General features: G+C 35.0%; 1 protein-coding gene across 1 annotated transcript in view; it reads left to right on the forward strand.

Moving 5' to 3' along the window:
- The first annotated feature begins 259 nt into the window (after positions 1–259).
- LOC150094948 (guanine nucleotide exchange factor DBS-like) overlaps positions 260–23,108 on the forward strand; it is a 500,966-nt gene continuing 478,117 nt past the window's right edge. The window contains exon 1 of the mRNA XM_090411335.1: positions 260–490. The gene's annotated coding sequence lies outside the window, so the exon portion shown is untranslated. The remainder of the gene's footprint in view (positions 491–23,108) is intronic.

Genomic DNA, 23,108 nt, shown 5'->3' on the forward strand with positions numbered 1-23,108 from the left:
TATGCATTCTTCTAATAGTTTAATCAGCTACAGCTGGCTAGCACTTTTGTCAGTTTTCCATTATTGCGTTATCATGCGGTAATCTCTACCTGTTACCTCGGTATACAATCAACCGGCCCTCTTCACTTCCTGTACACAAGCCCACACGTGTTACGAAGTGGTTTGTGTCTATCCGTTGACACGTGTTGAAAAACGGTGCTTGCGATACAATTGTTGATGTGTCACACCTTCGCTATTTACGCCAACAGTCTCTGTTTAAACCCCTTCGGTGATTTTGGTGACGCGAATGAGTCACAGACGAACCCAAGTCATGACCTTACCAGCAAAGAGGGACCACAGATGGCTTCCCCTCTCATGGCGTTTATGACGTGGCTAGGGTGCGGGAGTTAGAATAGCGTACAACAGGTGCTTAACGGCTCTGTCGTTGGTTGGTTTGCTAGGTGGAGCGTGCCTTGAAACTTCACTAGACGGGTCCCAAGGAAGCCAACAGGTAATGTTACTTTCTATTCTTAAAAAACACCTGACATTTTGTCTTTATCTTGTTCGTGGATCATGACGTTACTAACCGAGTTCTAGTGTCAAGTCGGGAACGTAATATACAGCTCGGCAATAAATAAAAAAACAGGCTGTAATTCAAAACGAATTCCGTCAAGGTTATTTAATACTGATTTAAGACTCAGCCATTAAGGCGCCACCACTGTCTATTTTAGTTTCTTTCACCCGTGTCTAAAAAGCTACGGTATTGTGCACTTTTGACTTAGCATATCTGCATACTTTTACTTCCAACTAAGCTCTCCTGCATTTAATATTATGCAGTGCAACCAGTTATCATTGCAGGCAAATAAATACCCTACTTAAATCATGAACCAAATGACACCGTTTAGTAGTATAGTCTTAATTAGGACAAATAACGTGATTTGCACGCTGGAAGTTATATATCATTGTGGCATGGACAGTAAGACCATCTCATTGCTTATTGGAAGCCTGAAGGGTTGAAAGAGTTCCATTTTTGGTTTCGAAGAGCAGTGTAACCTTATTATCTAATCATATATATATATATATATATATATATATATATATGTGTGTGTGTGTGTGTGTGTGTGTAGAAAGTTTTTTACCTTGGGTATAATGTATGTTAAAGATACTAAGCTATTTTAAACCTGGTTTTGCTTACTTGGGAAATGGATTAAAAACCAGGTTTAAAATAGCTTGGTTTCTTTAACATATATATATATATATATATTTCAAACTTTTATGAGCGTAATGAGATTATACATTGGTTCAATTCATAACTGTGTCACTGCCGATTTCCCCCCTCTGGCTAGGAACCGTACGGTATGATTTTCCCAAGGGAGTGAGTGTAGTTTAAAATAAACTTCGTAATGTTATTCAACAATAGCAAATTTACTACAACGATGAAACTTGCTAAAACGACAGTGATATATGTGGTGCCCATCATTTTGATGCACCGATCTTTCTCGCAGTGATGCCATATTAAGGACACTGTTGGATTGCAACCTATCCATAATAATAATGACGGCTTTGTTTTCTTGTTATGGTGTAACTACCATACTGTTAGTCCGGTAAGGGATACGAGACTCTTGTAATTGCATTATTAATCGCTCGTACGCATATCTTCTTTAATAATTCTTTAATCTGACAACGGTAACACAATTCTGATCTAACATTTCCTTTTCACAGTCGTTTCCTAGTTCTGTATCGCTTTCCATTACTTCTTCTATTTGTTCTTCATTAAAACATGTCATTTAGCTGTCCCTGTTCAGTAACTGTCATATGTATCTCTTTCAAATTAACTAGTCGTATTACTTTCATTCCTATACTTGCGCCATGAGATTATTTTTTTACGTTCTTTTGATATGAATAATATTTATGTTCTTTGTAATCTTATTTATCATTTCTAGTATGCACCTTTCAGTTATTTTAAGTATACCACTGTTTGATCTTGCATTGGCGTAATTATATAAAACTTTCTAAGGCAGTTCTCCTTGCTTTGTAATCTCGTGTTCTTACATGTGACATAATTACTTCCATTTTATTCATCCTAATGCCATTTCATAGTTCATTCCATTTTTGTATGTAATTTAAGATATATATATTTTCCCTTTTTTTTTTTTGAGGGCGCCAATCATCGTTGCCTTCTGTATTCTCGCCGAATCAGTCATTATGACAGACCAGTTTCTTTGTTAATAACATTTAAAAAAAAAAAAATGTTTGCCACATAAATAATTCTTTCGATTTCAGAAGCACCATAACTGTACTAATAACATCGTATGATGACATATTTTGTTTATTCTTTTAGGAAAAAGAATCCAACCGTCTTACCATTTCCGGTGCGAAATGGGAACTAGTGTTTATTTCTTTATTCGTTTTAATTTATTTATTTATAATTAATAACCAAAACATGATATGATCAAATAATTTATGATTATTTAGTCAGGCTTTGTAATAATTTTTTTATGTGGATTTCGCCTACGAAGGATTGTAAACTTTTCATATATTAGTACAGTGGGTGGTCTAAGAGTCAGATAATCCAACTGCTTTAGAGAGAAAACATGAACTTTTTTTTTTTTCAGGTTACTTCAGACTTCCTATAAATAGCGATGGTCTCCTACCGTTTCATTAATATCATCTAACACCTCAAAATGCCGAGTTTATTTGTATTTGGCAGTCAGCGATAACCTTATTCTATTTTCAAAATAAACAATAAGATAATATTATTTGAAGTCGACTTTTAATATCGTTGACTGGCTGCTGCTGTCTTACCACATAGAATTTAGTAAGCTTATATCTGCTTCTTTCGTAAAAGTTATTTTTAATCATCTTTCAACCAAGCTTTCACATCCAAATTTCGGCATCACTCTTCCATCTATCATTATAGGCACAATACGTTTTTTTTTCCCCTCTCAGAATTATTCCAAATTCATGCATTCGTGAGTTCACAATATTTTGAATAATATCAATTGATGAACATTTTTCCGAGTATACGAACTAATCCTAAGTTTTTTTTAAAAAAATGATGTCATCTCACAATACTGTGAAATATCTTTTTATTTCGAATACTGGTCCAACTCATCCAAGGTTAACGCTAAAACGGTTATTCGATTCTATATAATTCTTTAATTTTTGACGTTTTCTGTTCTTTGTTATGTCCATAGAAGTAAAAAATTAACTAAGATATCTTATTGTTTCTTTAGTTATTCATAATTCTGCTTTGAAATTGAATCGCGTATGAAAGAATCATTGAACAGTTCGAATTGAGATTCTCCTTCGGCGGACAGTCTGCATACAATTTCACTTAATTTTCTTGTTTTACAAAAAGTTTAAAATTGACAAATCAGCCTTAATTCTTCTTGAAGTTTCAGTATTTTCCTTATACGTTCTGGATGCTTCATCAGTCCACAAATGTTCGATCCCTTACATGAAATTTGCTTTGGACAATAATTGCATCGAGTTGCTTCCTCATTTTTACATTTCTTGAAGTGTTTTTTAACTTGAATTGATATATTTTCATTTTGAAACTAAAATGAAATATTAAAATTGATAAAAATTAAAATTACAAATAATTTTTAACTTATCAAATCGGTCCATATTTAAAAGTAAAAAGGAACAATAACTCCCCCCCCCCACCTACCCTTTTATTCATTTCATTTATTTTTGTGCCCATTCATTATGTGTTCCAAATGTTAACGCTGGAAGCCATTGGATTTGGCCACCACTGTGTTTACATGTCTGCTAGTTCTCGACTGCTAATTTTTGAAGCACATGTACTTGAGGGTAAATTAAATTGATCAGTAATCATTTTAATGTATGTTGGACATGCATTTGTAAGATTTAGTGCATATTTTAAAAGCTAGTGCATATCTGTAAGCAATAAATCACGAGGAATGCATTGATATTTTCAAAGCTTTCAATCTACTGACCATAGATAAAAAATAAAAGATGCAATTAACGGCATCGCTTTGTTGTTGCTGCTTTTGAAAAATGCCATGTAAACGAATGGGCAATTTTGTTTTCTCGTTATATACTCGTACCTATGCAAGTAATATTCCAATATAGACGCAGTCTTATATATTATAGCAAAGGATATACATTAAAACAACAAGTGCGCTTTCACTTTTTTCTCCCAGTAGGAAATTGGATGTCATGGATGTTTCCATGATTTACCATGGAAACGTAATCTGAGTAGTTGCGTCATTGAGCTCTGGACGTATAGTGCGGTATTAAGTTAACAAGTCGAAGATGAAGCAATTTAATCTTTTATTTTTGCTTTTCTTTATGATATGCAAAGGAGAGGCTGCAGTCCGTATAGATTATGTACTTAGTTTGGAAAGGGTCTAGATTCGAATTCCATCTAGGATGCGAAGAAACTTTATAAGGGATTTTGAACTGAAGGTGAATTAGCCATGCTTAGAGATACAGTCAAACCGATCTGAGAATGCACACAATCAGTATACTTAGTAGACTATTCAGATACGAATAAAACCCTCCTGCCAGATCATTAATTAGTTTTCTTTGAAATCAGTTACTTGGCCGTGACAAAACCATTGAGCCTAACACTTAAAATGAAATATAGATACAGTATATTCGAACAGAATAGCACTTAGTGTGAAGTTGGGAATTATTGCATTTTTTTAATGATATGTTTAATCCCTTGTAACTAGGATATAACCTGACTGATTACCTTCCTTAGCTTGTTGTAGCCTGGATTGTTATAGCCAGGTTGTCAACGATCTTACGTGAGCTATTTTGTTTCGTTGCCGATTTAGATATCCTTCATTCCCCATTTTCCGTTTGAAGAATTTCAGGGTCTGTATCGTTGAATAGTGTACTGAGTACAACTTGATTATGGGTTCACTAGGTTGTATCTAGGAAGATATTTACTTTCTGTTTCTACCATACTCACACTACTCTTAAAACTCTACTTTAATCACATTTATTTTAACCGTTGCTAATACTTTTTGATACCCTCGCGCCCACTGTGATACTTCTATTCAAACAAAACACCTATCGCTCAGAAGTTCTTCACGACTGCGCAGGTAAGTTCCTTTGAAGTATATCGCTTTCAGTTTCTCTTCAAATATAAATGTGATTAACACACGCCATTTAAAATCATCAGCATTGCTATCAAGATGGCGTTGTGAAAACAACTGGAGATACATGTGCACGTTTCACAACTTTTTTAAAATTTATTTCCTACATTTTGCTAGGTTTTCCTTGAACAGATTTTTATTGACTGTTTATTCGTACAGTACGTGTGTGTGTTGATGAAATTCGTTAGGCCCATTAGAAAACGTACCTTTGCCTAGCTATTAAGACTTTTGATGAAGTTGGAGGGGAAATACTACATCATTACTTTGTTTTTCCCGATCCTACCCACGGTAACATTTTAATTGTCGATGGTTATGTCTTCCTTGATTCGGCTTCCCTGCATTCAAATATAGCATGATTTAATACGATGAAGCTAGAGCAGCGTTTCTCAACCTTTCTAAGCCCAAAGACCATTAAAATGCCTAAAACAATTCTGTGGACCACTAAGTGACAGAGGCGTAGCTGGGGGAGATCCGCCCCTGGCGGCACCTTTTTTGGCGTTTATGAAATCTTGCCTTACTGTCTATAAAACAGCAACTGAGTGATGAGATCCAAAGACGAGATCCAAAAATCGAGCAAAACCAAGATCACGGAATTGCATTTAAGGCCACTGTCACTTGAAAGCTCAATTAACTGTTCCTTTTTCGATAACGAAGGATCGTTCTCGTGACTGCAAGCCTGAAATGAATCGCGAACCCACAGAAATTTCTTATAAAAGTTATTCGGAAAATATGTTTCAAAATTCCGTTTCAAATTTTTGAGGTGGTCATAAACCCTTTCCACAAACTCAGAATGAACAAAAATATTATTTTCCACTAAAAAGGTTTCCAATGTTGGAAAAGGTGCAAATTGTCTGTCTTTTACATAATTAATCCATAAAACCAGTTTTTCCTCGAATGCCTTTATTTTGTTTAGGCATCAAGAACAGTTAAAAAATTTCCCTGAAGGAAGATATTTAGTTCATTTAATTTCGAAAAAATGCCTGAAATATAATAGTGTTGATAACCATGCTTCGTCAACAAGGAGTGATGCAAAATCAGAATTACGTTCATTTACAAATAATAAAACTTCTTGCCTTAATTGAAATGACCTTGTTAGTACTTTTCCCCTGGAAATGAATGAAAAAAGAATGAAGCAAAAGTTGTGTATATATTCACTGCCCATTTCATCGCAGAGTACTGAAAATAATGTTATTTAACGGTCGAGCTTTAATAAAATTAACTAGCTTGACAGCGTTGTATAGCACAGTTTTAAATTCTGGTGGCATTCCTTTGGAGGCTAACGCTTCCCTATGTATGGAACAATGCACCCAATTCATATCCGGAGCTACTTCTTCGACCTTAGAAACAACCCCACTATGCCTGCTGTAAGAGCGCGAACTCCATCCGAACAGAAGCCTATACATTTTTCCCACTGGATCCCTTTGTGTATTATGTAATTATTGTGAGTGTGACATATTTCTTCTCCAGTTGTTCGGGATGACAAAGTTCTACAAAACAGAATACCATCATGAATGTTGTTATCATGCGCATATCTTATGTAGCATATTAACTGCGCATCATTTGTAACATCAGTAGTCTCGTCTATTTGTAACGCATAATAAGGACTCTTAACTCTTTCGATTAACTGAGATTCGATGTCACCTGCATATCATTAATTCTGCGACCGACAGTGTCATTTGAAAGAGGAATCAAATCAACATCTTTTAGTAACTTGTTGCCAAACATAGTTTTTACCACATCTTTTATAGCTGGAAGTAGTAAATTTTCTCCGGTAGAATGAGGTTTCCCTGTTTTCGCTATGCGCAAACTTAAGAGATAGGATGCTTCCAGTGCTTTGCTATTAATGGAACCCATGGCTGAAATTATATCTTTCCCATGATTTAATGTCCCTGAGCGTCGCTGAAAAAATTCAATTGGCTTATTTTTCACATCACAATGTTTAGTTTCTAAATGTCGTCGGAGTTTCGCAAGTTTCATGCACTCGTTCGATAACACAAAACACATTGAGGTTTCTGTTCACTTTCATCTCCATACCAAGTAAACCCGAATTCCAAATATGAACTGTTATATTTCCTACTGTATTTTTTCTTTGAACTGCTTGTTTCTTCTACTTTAATAGTATCAGATTTACTGGCGGTTACAACACGTGCATTAACATTAGGGTTAGCATTACCTGTTTCATTTGCATATCTTTTCAAAGTCCTAGTTCTAAGCCACTTTTCCATTATTAAAAAAACGTTTACGAAAAATATATAAATATATTATTATAATTACGGCTATTATAGCCTGTTTTTGTTTAGGAGTGTCCCTTATTTAAATACATTGGCTATCAATACTCAAGAGGGGTATATATATTTAGGGCATTATTGGTCAGTATAGAAGGCAATTAAGGTAGAATAAAAGAGGTGGAAAAATTTTGGTACATACCTTTTTTGATTCTACGATGTCTTCCACTTCCATGATCTCGCTGAAGGTTGTTTAGAAACGGGGGGGGAGAGAAGAGGGAGGGAGCGTGTGTTTTGACGCTGGAAAATAAGTTTGGATAACCCTGGTTAATATTAATAATATATATATATATATATATTATTTTGAATTAAGGCGCATTTTTCGTGGGGAGGAAGGGTATACTTATGTGGCAACTGGGGCAGAGTTAACGGGGTGTGGAACCGTTTCGGTCGTGTGACAGTCCTATACTGACCAATAATGCCCTAAATATATATACCCCTCTTGAGTATTGATAGCCAATGTATTTAAATAAAGGACACTCCTAAACAAAAACAGGCTATAATAGCCGTAATTATAATGATAGTGTTTAAGAGGAGTAACATGGGAATTTTTCATAGAGACTATACTTAATATAAATATATAAATACTCACAACAAACTTTGTTCAAGTATCACTTAGCACTTCTGAAGATATACTGAGCCTCGGTTGAAGGAAACCTTCAATAATAAAAATCAATACACAACAAGCAATTGGTTGAAATGTGAATAACACATGTTCACTTCAAATCTGACAAAACAGCAAGGGAAGGTTACAAATTCTGCAGCTACAAATTTAGCTGCAGAATGACGAATAATAAAAGAGGGGTGAATTGAAAAACAGTATAGTTTTATCACTTCTCCTTTGAACATTCTGACGCTATTTGTTGGTTTTTTTAAGGCTCCATTTGATTTCAATAATTTTTACTTACTTATTCAATTTTAATTTATTTTGTTTAGATAATTAAAAAATATATATTTATTTAATTAATTTAAGTCTGCCTGTGGACCATCTGTCCCATCGTCGCGAACCACAGGTTGAGAAACACTGAGCTAGAGGGATTAACGTCACTACTAGAAATTTGAATCAATGGTCAATAGTATGCATTTTTTTCACAGTGTCTGATTTCTAGCATAACGACGACGACAGGTCTCCACCTTTTTCATACTCAGTTGCACTGGAATTTTGCAACTCCCAACCGGAATAATGCCAAAGTTGCAACCTCATCGAAGTCGAAACCTTTTCAAATTAAGATAATTATTGTATAGGATACAAAACATGCTTCTCTAATGTGATTAGTGAAGAAGGAATTAAGAACGTTTATACTGGAGATGTATTCTCAGGGATTTATTGCCTCTCTCTAAATGGTATAAAAAAAACCTACTTTGTCATAAATCCTAAAGATTTTGTGTTTTTAATTTGGATGACTTAGCGAATGCTGACTGCGTATCACATAAACCTTGTACCTACATAAGGAAGTGAATACTAAATATTAGAGTCCTGACTGCTGCATTAGTCAGGGCTCTAATATTCGAATGCAGGTAAACACATGAAGAAATAAAGATTGGGTAAATGCTGAAAATCTATGCTCTTCCTTATCACTATTGTGAATGAAAAACAAGTTTCATGTTTCTGTGAGAGAAGTTGAAACTCATAATTGTTTTAATAGCACAGGAAGGGAGAAAAAAAAAACTGTTCAGAAAGCAATCACTGATTTTTTTTTTTTTTTTTAATAGACGCTATATTTTGGTGCATATTATGATACTTCATTAATGGCCTCATTTAGTTTTTGATTTTGCAAATTTGTTTATTCCTTGTTTTACAAAATGCACGAGGATGTTATTTACTTGAATTTGTATTTCATGTAACAGGGTTACACGAAGGGTGTAACCCTGTTTAAAGCTACCAGCCCTTCGCCGGTCGCCCATATTTTTTTTGAACAAGAGTAGGCTGCTTATCCAGGGTTGGTATAGTAGAAGTACAATATCTTTTTGATCGCCTTGGAACATAGATCGTTTAGTCATCGGGGGCTGGATGGTTGCATAGAGAGGAAACAATGTCCTTAAGTTCATTGCCTCCCATACCTGGATCGTGGTATGTTTGTGATTTTTATTTATTTTTGGTATTACTGAAATGAAAGATGATCAGAAACAAGGATATGAATATTATCAGAAACAAAACGAGGCTATCTGACAATTATAAGAACATATGTCGTAGTCGAAAGTGAATTTTATAAATTATTAAAAAGATATTAGATAACATAAACCTAAATGATTTTAAATTAATAGCAGATGACTTAATGTGAAAGTACACATTGAATCAATACAATCTGTTATGGCAGACTGTGGATAAAATTTTTTTAGGAAAATAGTAAAATGATTAAAAGGTTCTGCATTTTACAACTTAAAAATAATGAATATCTTTTTTTAGACATCAAGATGCTCGTAAATTTACCTAGGTTGCTACAGATCAAAAGTAAGTAATTAGCTGCGTGATTTTAATAATAAACTGGAAATATAATAAATGATTGACGGTTTTACAGAGGTTACAATATTGATTCAGGTCATCATTTAGTAATAGGAAATATTACAAAACGGCTATATTGTGTAAAGAAAAGAAAATCAAATGATAATGAGCACTCACATAAAATAAATTTATTACAACAAACAAAAAAAAAAAAAATTCGTTATTGGAGAGGTAGACCACCAACAATGGATAGATTATTATTTATAAACTCTGGCAAGGAAATAATCAGAATTAAAAGAGTGAAGCATCGAAAGAAATGGAAAATAATCAGAAGAAAACAAAATTCCCAATAGAACTTATAAAATATGCAGGATATAAATTTAACCAAAGAAAATTCATAAAGAAAATATATCATTGCTGTTAAAAGCACTAGGTAAAATACCGTGATGAGCCATGAAACTGTGATTCTAATTTTTTAAAAATGGACTAATTTTTAATAAAGCTGAAGAGGAATAAGATTATTAAATATTATAAAATATGTGCAAAAATATCGAAGAACAGAATATAATCAACTCTGTTCTTGAAAAGAAAAGGAAACTCCTCCATGGATCCTACATGCATTCTTAAAATACTAATTGAGAAAGGAAGATAATTTTCATAGATTATGAAAAGCTTTTGACAAGATTTTATTTTATATTCCTTACTCTTCTGCAGATGACCAAGTGAAGAGGATAAGATCTGAGAGTAATAGAAAAAGCTGTATATAAAGTATATTAATAAAACCAAACAATATGCCAGTTTTTCTGATCCCCCCCCCCCTAAAATCACGGCATTCAAAGGAAAAGCCCATCCTTACTAAAATATTTATAAAATTTATAAATATTTATAAGTTATAAAAACAGTAAAATAATTGAACAAGTCAACAATAATTATAAAATAAAATTGTGTCCCTGTATCAAACTAATAATAATAAAGAAAAAATTGATCTCCAGATTTCCGGCGTCTAACAAAATAAATAAAACATCTAGAATAAACTGAATAATAAACGAAACAAACAAAATAAAAATACCAGCATTAATTTCTCTCTCTTACACACACAAGCAGACTATGAATGTATATTTTTTCACAAAATATTAGCAAAAATATTTTATTGAATCAGCATAGTTATTATATGGAAGTGAAGCCTGGACAAGAAAGGAATGAGGACGTTAAAAGAATCGAACCAAACACGAGTGAAAAATTACCCAGGAAGACGATACATTACAGACCAGAAGGATGAAGAAATAGACGCCGACTGAAGTGAAGAAACTCTGGGTCGAGACCGTAACAGGCCATCTGGCCTAGATTCGTGAAAGGAAGAAGAAAAGATTTTTGTTATGCGTTCCGCTTCCGGTTTTTACATTGCTAATTTCTTTGTAAGAGTGGATTGGTGAGTTTGGCTTCAAGTACATGTACTGTTTTATGTAAGACGTATCTCAGAAGAAACTAAAATAGCTCAAAGATTTTATTAAAAAAAAAGTCCTAAAATTAAACGTATACATAGCTACAAATTATATAAGTGCATAGTTCAGTTGCAATGGGCTTTCGTTAAACAGACTTTCGAAGGGTTCCTGAATATGAGAATAGAACGTAGATTAATTTATCTTTGGAACAAAGTCGCTATTTAATGCGAATAACAAATCATTTGTTTGGCTATTGGGTCACTTTACAATGCTATATTTGTTCAGTTGAGAAACACAGTGTGTATATGATGCATTGAAGTAATTCTTGCTGTGTCAGGCTTACTTGGAGGATATTTTCTTATCAATGTGTGACTCATTAATTTTTCTTTCTGGAACTGTTTCTGTAGCGAAGAGGATAAGAAAGAAAGCGAGATAAAGTCATTAATTCTTTCGATAAAGATGGTTCCTTTGATTTATTGATGGGATAAATCACTGGATGATTTCTGATATTCTGGGAGAAATTTATTTGCTTTTCAGAAAACACGTTCAATAATTTCCGAATCAAAACATTCATTTATGGGGGAAAAACACTATCTTGATTTATATTGATTAACCTCGTCATTTCCGGTTGCAATGCTGACAAGAGTTCATGCTGTTATAAATATTTTGACTTATTAAACTTGTTTACATTTCGAAATTGTGTCCTAAAGTTTGCCTAAACATATTTCAGTATTGTTATAAATGCATTCCACACAGGAGTTTGGTATACAAACTCAAATTGATGGGTATGCAAAACAAACTTGTGACTGTGGATTGGAGAGTAGTTATCTGACAAGATATCAAAGACTGATGTACAGGAACTGAGTCTATGAGAATGAGGGTGACTAATGGTGTACCACAGGGTTCTACTCTTGGACCAATCCTGGTAGTATGGAGGAGAAACATTCAATTATATGCGGGTGATGCAGTGTTATGCATTGGACTGAAGCCATTGCATACTAGGTATTATATCAATTTTTGGAGTTTTCTGCAAATAGTTGATGAAGCGAGAGACCTGGAATTATTGGTGGATAGTGAGTTATAATTTGGAGGGCACATTAAGGCGTAAGGTAAGACACTTCTTAACTGCTGTGCTCAGATATGGTCACTTGAGTTCCATGAGGATAAGGAAACAGTGGAATCATAGTTAGATTTTTATTGTGTCTTCCTTATCAAAAATTAGAGTGAAAGTAGGAGTGGAGATACTAGAGAAACATACAAGTCAGTGACGGAATATCATAGCATACATACGAGTACAAAGGACATTTTGCACTCATGGCAAGAGGGGAGTGGAACTCGAGGACATTACCAGAATCTGAATATGGATGTGGCCAGGAAGCATGGAAGATCCAGATTCTTTCCATGGCGTGTGTTGAGTGAATGTGGATATTATGATTGCGTCTTCGATGAATGGTTTGAAGGAGAGATATGATACATACCAAAGAATTACACCTTCAAGGGCCCTCCTCTCTCGATGAGTTCTTGACTTCCTCGAGGTATTGTTTTTAAAACTTTTTCCACTCAGAATAAAGCAGATTTAAAATGTCTTGAATTATTTATACGGAAACTACTAACAGTATCAAATTACAAACATGCAGGGTATTTGGCATCTCTTGACGCCACCTATTGGAAAGAAGGTGGCAGCTTGACATTCTCATTTCAACGAATCAGTCAATCATAAGCGAGGATCTACGATCGTATAATTTTTTTGTAGAGTACATTTAATGCTGACAAACAAGTCAAAATAGTATTATCTAACAAGTGATAAAAAAAGTCCTCAGTAAATTATCAGCTATATCATTTTAATCAACAGGATTGAAAATTATACAATGCGTTAAGAGAGCCGATCAAAAATATTCCTGATTTTGTAGGTCGGGAAATTACTTTTAGTTAACCTCCTAATTACTGTATTGCATTTGTATATCACAATTCCAGCGATTGTTATTTAATGCATTTCTGGCAGTATTTTTTTGGAAATAGCATATTTAGTTCTATATCCGCATCATCTTGAAAACGTTTCCTTTTAAGAGTCTAGTAAGTAAAGAGGACTGGTGATTCCATGCATGTCTTAAGTCCTTAGCCATTCTCGGCCAAGTCATAGCACATTTTCGTGGAGTAGGGATAGGAATTGTTTGGAATTTCATCTGAAGCAACTTACGTTACGAGGACCAGATTATCTAATTCTTTCGCTGACTGTTACCTCTTTTATGGAAGAGAGAGAGAGAGAGAGAGAAAAACGAATTTTCAAGTTTTTCTCTCACCTCCATGAGACTGACATACCTGATCAGCGGATTACGACAGATTGAGAAATAAGAGCATAATACAATGATTACAAAGGCCTACAAATTCGAACAGGAGTTGTTTTCGAAATAAATAACAGATAAGCAGATCTCCAAAACTGTATAGGTCTTTGCTATCATAAAATATCCGCCTTTTGATTATATTTAAAAAAGAAAAAATAAGCGATTGAAAAAACTCTTCAGTGCCTAGGTGGTTCTTTGTCATGACGGGATACAATCTGTTATAACGTTGAAATTTCATTCTCCTTTATGTGGTAGTTATCCTGAAATTATATCGTAATCGTTTCATCCACTTCACTCTACTGAAATGATGCACTTAATGAATATTCCAGTAATTCATCTGCCTTTAGAATGTCGAGTGTTTCTGCGAAATCTCCATGGCTAGTTGATTGGTTCGTTGACTGTATTCCTTAGACCTCTCTCGGTTCCAGCTGTAGCAGTTCCTAACAGGTCCTAGCTCCTCAGACTACCTAATTAGTTCACTGCATTTCCAAGTCCGTTGTGCTTTCTGGTAATTAAATGAACAAGAAATTCTGGTAATTTCTTGTTCATTTAGTATGGATTCACAGGCCATTTTGTTTGTTTGTTTCCAGGACGCAAAATTCTGGCATTTTGTGTGATATCCAAGTATATTACTCACCTTTAAATGAACCAAGTATTACAAATATTTCGCGTGTCACGATGAGCGATTGAAAGATACTTGGATCAGAATCTCGGTCTTGTTCAATCGCACATTGTCGTTCTTTCGAATGCGCTATGGAGCGGCCCATTGGTGTTGTTAGTAATACTGTTATCCGCGAGATGTCACGCAGGTGGTTTCTCAGCATTTCCTAAAGCATTAATAGTTTTCTTTATTTAATTCCTTGCTTTTGAACATTCAATTTCAAATTATTCAAATCCTTTGCATTTCATGAACATGACTGATGTCATCTTTTTTTAATTTTTTATTTTTTTAAGCAAAATAAATAAAATGACGATTTCATTTCCATCTCCATTGGAGGATAGTTTAGATGCTTATCAGGTGTCTGTGTGTGTGTGTGTGTGTGTGTGTGTGTGTGTGTGTGTGTGTGTGTGTGTGTGTGTGTGTGTGTGTGTGTGTGTGTGTGTGTGTGTGTGAAAGGGGGGGTTGCATTCATTGCCACTCTAACCTCTAAAACAGAGAAGATAGAGCCGTATTTACTATTGGACGATGAATGAAGCAAAGGATTTATAAAAATCCTTGAAACTTAAATCGAAAGGTTTTATTCTCCCTTCTCTCGTTAGTTAATTTCACTTTTTGTTAATTAAATGTCGATGCTATAGCTGCATAAGAATAAAATTTATAAGAAAATAAATACATGCCCCGATCTATAGGTGTATCGAAAATGAGGAAAATGTAGTTCATTGTAGAATGATATAATCACGTAATCACAAGAAAGATATTTATTTAACCAAATATTTCGGTCTGGAAATAGCAGACCATCGTCGGTGGTATTACAAGAACAGTTTAAAAAAAAAATATACAAGCTAGAATACTAACAATAGATCGTTGAAATTAGAACATGCCGCGTGATGTTATATCACTAAGTATGAAACGAAATATTTTGAAGTAGAAACATGATTGAATTTGCTATAAAAAAAAAAAAAAAAAAAAAAAAAAAAAAAAAAAAAATTAATGAGTAATCTTGATTAGGCTTTCCCAGATTTTTGATATAGATATGCAGTCATTACGATTCAGGTTGGGATGATGGAGCAAGGCCTCCACGCTTTCCTTGAACAAACGTTCGAACCTATAACGGGATCTATGTAAGAGGCGCGTTTTGGACCAAAGGATGCTGTGGTCAGTTTCAATCCCGTGTTGAGCCAAACCAGACTTTTCAGGTTTATTGTGAAGAATGGATGATTGATGTTCTTGGATTCTTTTTTCAAGAGAACGTCCAGTCTGTCCAAAGTAAGAGAGATCACAGTTGCAAGGAATTTGATAAACTCCAGGAAGAGATAAAGTTGAGCGTTTGTCTTTAGGAGAAGGAAAATGAGAAGACAATTTGTTAATAGGAGAATACGTAGCTGTTAAATCATATTTCTTCAAAATTCTTGCGATAGGTTCTGAAATACCGGAGATATAAGGAATAGGTACTCGACGTATTGAATCTTTGTTGTTTTGTGGAGGATTATAAGATGTAAGAAGACGTTGAATACTTTTTTCAGAAAAGCCATTGAGTTTCATGTGTTGCTGGATAGTAGAAAGTTCTTTCTGTAGATAATCAAAAGTAGAACAATTAGTTTTGGCTCTTTTGATGAGACATTTTATAATTCCTGTTTCTACTATCCAGCAACACATGAAACTCAATGGCTTTTCTGAAAAAAGTATTCAACGTCTTCTTACATCTTATAATCCTCCACAAAACAACAAAGATTCAATACGTCGAGTACCTATTCCTTATATCTCCGGTATTTCAGAACCTATCGCAAGAATTTTGAAGAAATATGATTTAACAGCTACGTATTCTCCTATTAACAAATTGTCTTCTCATTTTCCTTCTCCTAAAGACAAACGCTCAACTTTATCTCTTCCTGGAGTTTATCAAATTCCTTGCAACTGTGATCTCTCTTACTTTGGACAGACTGGACGTTCTCTTGAAAAAAGAATCCAAGAACATCAATCATCCATTCTTCACAATAAACCTGAAAAGTCTGGTTTGGCTCAACACGGGATTGAAACTGACCACAGCATCCTTTGGTCCAAAACGCGCCTCTTACATAGATCCCGTTATAGGTTCGAACGTTTGTTCAAGGAAAGCGTGGAGGCCTTGCTCCATCATCCCAACCTGAATCGTAATGACTGCATATCTATATCAAAAATCTGGGAAAGCCTAATCAAGATTACTCATTAATTTTTTTTTTTTTTTTTTTTTTTTTTTTTTTTTTTTTTATAGCAAATTCAATCATGTTTCTACTTCAAAATATTTCGTTTCATACTTAGTGATATAACATCACGCGGCATGTTCTAATTTCAACGATCTATTGTTAGTATTCTAGCTTGTATATTTTTTTTTTAAACTGTTCTTGTAATACCACCGACGATGGTCTGCTATTTCCAGACCGAAATATTTGGTTAAATAAATATCTTTCTTGTGATTACGTGATTATATCATTCAGTCTTATGTCGCAAGTATCCTTAAAACAACTAGTTCATTGTAATCATATGCGTACTGTTATAATTTTAAACAACTAAAATGAATTAAAATTAGTAAATACTGTTGAAATTAACCCATTTTGTTTGTGTTTCCATGTAGATCACATGTAGGTTTTTTTAAAAAATGGTTGGTATGAAATATCGCTAAATGCAACAAATCGTTTCTTTTAGTGATATTTTAGCGCGCTATATGAGCCAATACTTTAATATATTTAATAAAATGCTTTAAGTATGTTAGCTACTAATAACTGTCATATAGGAAAATTCAAGTTGGCCTTTCGTAAATACTAATACCAACGAGAACGCGACTTGAGTTGGTGATGAGAAACCCGAATACTATGTACACAGTGATACAAGGCTTCTGACAGACTTATATCATTGTTTACACAGTGAAGCAGAGAAGAAAACAGTTATCTGGGAATACTGTAAATGTATGTTTAACCATACTGGTAGTAGCTAGACTCAATCTCTTGTCGACTGCGAAAGTGGTGACAGCTATTGATTTATTATCTGGAAACGACCTCACGTGGTTGGTCTATTTTTCAATTTTTGTCTTGTTTTCTCAGAAGATAAACTGTGATTTGCATCCATCGTTCTATATTTGGTAGGATTTTTTTTAGTGCTTTTCGTACATATTTGTGTGCACACAAGTCCCATTATGTATTAACAGAAAGTTTTTTTTTTTTTTTTTTTTCGCTCTCGCCGGAACCACTTGCTCAGGTTGATCTCCGGAACATTTACAATAGACAAGCAATCATCTTTTTTTTTGTGCATATGTGTGTGTGTGTGTGTGCGTGTGCGTGTGCGCGCGCGCGCGCGCGCGTGTCATCAAGCAGAAGTAACTAGGTATTTTTCATTTTTTTTACATCCCAAGCAAAATTCAGTACAGGAAGGATTTAACTTTTCTTTAATAAGCATCTATCATCTTATCCAAGGCAGTTTTTGTCATTTGCTTGGTGTTTGTCTCTGAATAGGTCGCCCTTCTTGTATTTTCTTTCACTTGGGTGAAAAAATGCTCTTCTTCGTGGTCTTCTTTCATTTTCTGCTCCTCGATTATAGTGAAGACCAAACAGTTATGTTTTTTTAGGTTATGTCCTATATCATTCTTTTCATCTGAATATCATTGAGAATTTTTCTCTTTTCTTCTGCTCTTTGTAAAATTATGTATTAATAACTATTGTCACACCACATCTTGAAAGTTTTCAGTCTTTATCATGGTTATTAAAAAAAATGTGAATCTTATCCAGTATCATTGGTGGACTGAGGGCTAGATAATCCGGGAATTCTGCTGTGGAGACCAAACGTCATTTTATGTCGTCTGTATTTAACTACTGTATTTAAGGCCTCTAAGAAGCACGGTGGTAGTGTCAAACCCAACCTGTTTGTTGAAGAGAGGGTACAGTGTCCATTCGATCTGTTATGCCGTCAAAATCGGGTGACGTTTGGTCAGTGTTCCAGGTTTCTGAAGCATAATGCAATCATGCGTAGGAGTTTAGTATTCTCTTCCTAGGATTTATTTATATTTGTTTCAATGAGTCAGCTTTGCTTACGAATGCTAATTTACTAATGGCTATACTTGGTTTCATTTCTTCTGAGTGCTTGTCATTGTCTCTGATTCGACTTTCCAAATATCTGAATTTCAGAACTTGTTAAATTTTATTGTTTTCAGTAATTAGACCTAAGTTCTTTGATATTTTGGTTATTACCATACATTTTGGTTAATTTGTCTTTCATGGTATTTATTTATCATTCCACATACGTTTGCTGTTCTGTGTAGATTATAGGTCATTATGTGCAAGTCATTTTGCTTTGGGAGTGATGACCTTGTCATCTACAACTCTTGTAGCCTTTATCTTAATTCCATCGACATTCACACCCGTTCTCTTTTCCTTAGAGAAGTTTTCTTCATGATACCCGCATGTTAGGGTACTGCTGATAACAGGCACCTCCTGTCAAATTTCCTGATATTTACACACCGTAGTTCCAACGCCTAATGAGGCCCGTTGCGTTTTGTTTTGGGTAGTGGTTTTTAATATCTCTTATTTTTTCTTCAGTTCCGACTTTAATATATTAAAAAGTTTTCTTCAGATATGATGGTATTATACCTATAGATCCTTTGTTTTGGACAAACCGAATTGATTTGTTTTTATATGCCTTTCAACAGCAGTATCCTTTCTATTATTGACTTTTCAGTAGTATTGTATTTTGGAAATATGCTGGTTAGCTGATGATCATAAACTGGTATCGGGGATTGGGATCATTAGAGATGTTAATTTTCTTGTAGTTCGATAATCAACTTCCGTGATGGGAATTCTGTTCGGAAGTTTCTAGTTTGTCAAGAAAGCTATCTATTCCAACTTTTAATAATTCATTTGAGATTCCATCTGTTCCGGTGCTCTTGTGTTGAAGGGGTTTCAATTTTGTATCAAATTCCAGCTCTGTGCTGTTGTTATCCACCATGTTTCCTTTCATTCTTTATTTTATTTTATTTTGTTTCCTTATACTTATGTTCTCATGTTTGATCTACTTGAGCTTATTTCTGCATTTTTCTGTGTTGTTGTTTCTCTTTTCCCCCACTGCTTTCAGTACCTAGGAAATACGATCCTATCTTCTTTCCCGCAAGAAATATCCCTAATCCACCCACCCTTAAAAATACTATTCTCCCATTGGCAGTGCACCATAAACCCCCTCAAATTCCTGATGTTGTCCAGAAGAGGACAGTCTTTTCAATGGATGATCCATCTCTCACACGCTCAGTCCATCACGTTTTTGCCTATTGCGTAGATGTTTTCATGGGTGCTGTTCCGCTGACCTGGCTGTTATCATTCTTCCACCTTTCTTCTTCTTCTAAACCTGTAAAAATATTAACCGCTTTTGGTCAACATCCATTTGCACGGTTTCACACTTAATCACAGAACTATTGTTGGCTGGATGCTTTATCGCTTTTGAATTATTTTTTGGTACACTGTAGGCACAAGTGCGTGACCCAACAAAGTATTACTTTCTTTTATATTTTCACCGACGTGTAGTGCCGACGATCATATTGCTCTGAGAGTCAGGTTAGGCCAGTGTTTCTCAACGTTTTTTGGATCATGTCCCACCTCAACGTCTCAAAGATCTTGATGCCCAACCTCAACGTCTCAAAGATTTTGATGCCCGCCCCTCTAACATAATAGTCAGCCAAGTTCTGAAAAAGTATAATCTAAATATGTATAAATATGTACATGTACATTTTCAAATTGTCCCCCAAAATATTCAAATTGCCCCTCTGTTGGGAGGGGGGGGTACGCCCCATGTTGAGAAACACTGGGTTAGGCTATTGGCCTACAGTCATGTTGAATTTTATGTTTTATAATTTTCGCTAACTCTACTTCCCCCCCCCCCCCCCATATATTCGGTATCTACCAGCTTTATGTCGCATAGATCGCACATATGATACCGTGTCTTACGAGGCAGTAGATTCGGTGAATGATTGGATATATATGCTAATAAACTGGAAGCATCCTCATGATCATATATATTTAATTATGATTCAAAATGCGCCCTTGATTTTGCTATATTCTGTTATCCTAATTATTGCCAGAATGGATAACACATGCTTGCTCTCCCCTTGTGAGTTCGCATCCCACTATGACATTGATGTTCATGAATACTATTTACAACCTACATGATTTTCATTTCTCAATGTGCTACTCCTCCTCCTGGTGGTTGGAGATTGAAGTTGAAGCTTGAAAAAAATTATATCTTTGGTCTCTAGAGCAGGATTATCGCATCGTCTAAGCTTATCTCATCAACAACAATCAATTTAAAACCTTTCTTGGTTTGAGATTGTCATATCGATGCCACCATAGTTCCCATGGTGCGTTAAATCTTCAAGTAGTTTCGATCGTTAATGTCCAGCTTGAAAAAAATGCTTTTCTTCTCCCACCTCTGAGCCAGATCCGACATACGATGCGATGCTATGCATACCTTAAGTTCGATTCTCGTCATGACGAGAGGAATCTTTATATGGACTTTTTCAATTGAAGGTGAGTTAGCCGATCTCATACGGAGGCAGCAGGGTTTTTCCTCTTGGAAACTAGGGTTTTTCATCCAACATACAGACATATTGGCCCTTCAGAACACACGCAATTTACAGGCAAAAAAATACTAGCTGTGGTGGTGGTTGTGGGCAGTAGATGGTGTTGATGTAGGTGATTGGTAGTAGAGGTTCTGTGTAGTAGTGGAGAAGGAGAGTTGTACAGTAGGTGTCCTCCCGCGATGAGTCTTTGGACTCCTTGGAGGTGTCACGAATAATAATAATACCAGATTCATAATCGTTAAAAAATCAATGCTTCTGCAGGATGTTTTTTTAAATTCCGTTTGGTAATAATCAATTTAAATAATCAAGCGAAAAATTTTTGGTAGTTTTTTTTGTTATAAAAATTAGTTGTATTAAAACGTTTTCTCTTACCCTTTCCATGAGTATATATAAGTTGGCGATGTCATTAAATTAAGACTATAACAAAATATTATCTTAACTGCTGGGGTGAGATTAAGAAGCTGGAGTTAGTAGTCCATTCTGTTTATGAAGATGATATTAAGTCCAAGTTAAAAGTACTATTCAATTATAATGTTCCCTCTGCAGTAAATCTGTTGGAGGGTAGCTATTACAGTCAGCGCTTTTTAATAATTCGGATGTTTCGTCATTTCGATAGTATAAAGTGCCGATCAGCTCTAGCCAACTAAACTTGACCTTTGGGTTTATATACAGCCTAAATACGAAGGTGTTATAAAAGAACATAGTGATAAAATAAAATCATAGGTCCAGACCAAAACGATATATCATGACTTAGCTTCAGAACAATGAAACCATGGAAAATCGACGAGCATAATGAATACAAAGCATGGCCTTGTTTACCAAACTTAGCCCCAGGGAGTGGTTTCAGTGGTTCGTTAGTCAGATATCTTATAAAATATTGGTACTAAAATAAAGCAAGAAATCTTTGGTTCCAGTTTGTTTCATTGACTTTGTTACATACGTTTTTTTTTTTTGACACACTTTTAGGAAATCGCGTTTGTCACCGGTTTTAAATGAGTCTGGCATTAAAACTGCAATCTTTTATTAAAGTGTCGAGGTATGATCATATTATAATCATACCTCCTGAAAATTGCACCTGAAAATATCTTCAGGTAAGGTAGTACAACACCAGGCAACTCGTAGCAAAGGTGGACCAAGCTAATATCACTCCTATCTCAGTATCTCATAATGCAAAACACATCTTCTTGCGGATATGTATAATGCTATGCATTAAGGGAAGGGCCACTACCCAGACTAGTTTTGACCTTTATTGAGGTCTCTTCAGTGGGAGCCAGGCCCAGAAGTAGAGATACCAGGCAGAAGCAATAGCAAGGTCAGTATGATCATATTATTGTGAACGCCTGATAAATTTTCTGCATAATTTAATAATTGTTATCGTGAATTACAAGAAAGTTTTGTCTCTTCATTTTGATCAAGTTGTTTCTCTGAATGCAATTTAGTTATAATCATGTTTCTCATGGTGAATTTATGTGTGTGACAAATAATCAGGTCTGTTGAGTTCGCCTTCTTAAAGAAAATCATCTTGAAAATTTAAAGAAGCCTTGTAAATGCTTAGGATCCCTACACAATGCAATAAAAATCAAGGCCTAATGTTACATCAAGTATGGTCTACTTTCATCAAAAATTGAACTGCCACGGACACAGGATATAACACCCGTGATTCTACAGAACCTACAGAACCATGAAATGGTTCTGTAGACAAGTGACAGTAATTCCTTAACTCAGGCATACCACAATTATTTTGACATGGTGAACGTCTCTTACCAGAGACATTCACCAGGCACCTGCCACACCCACACTGTCCATCTGCTCAGTAATGGGTGTAGCATGATTTGTTGCTCCATAACACAACTTTCCAAACTTCCACATCCCATACATGCTCTTTTGCACCACTGAAGATGACATGAACCAAGGTGTTGTGTTCAGGTATTGTGGGGCTTGCATATTGTTGTTCTTCCATGGAAATCCATGTTGTGAGCCTTAGTTCTGAATGTTTTTGTGCAAATTTGTGTTCTAGAACTGCATTCAGTGTGTCAGCGGAAATGGTGGTTTTTACATATTATCCTTTGTATCACCCTACGGTTATGTTCGGTGAGTGTGACAGGTTATCCACTGCAGGTAGCACTTGCAGTTGACTCCCTGTGCTTCCATCTCAGTATGGTATCACTGACTGTTGACCTGGAATGGGCCAGGTTTTAACAATTTGCCAAACAGATAGGTCTTCAAATTTCA

Source organism: Typopeltis vanoorti, chromosome 21, assembly GCF_054136105.1.
Source record: "Typopeltis vanoorti isolate ZY-2024b chromosome 21, IOZ_Tvanoo_1.0, whole genome shotgun sequence".
NCBI lineage: Eukaryota > Metazoa > Arthropoda > Arachnida > Uropygi > Thelyphonidae > Typopeltis > Typopeltis vanoorti.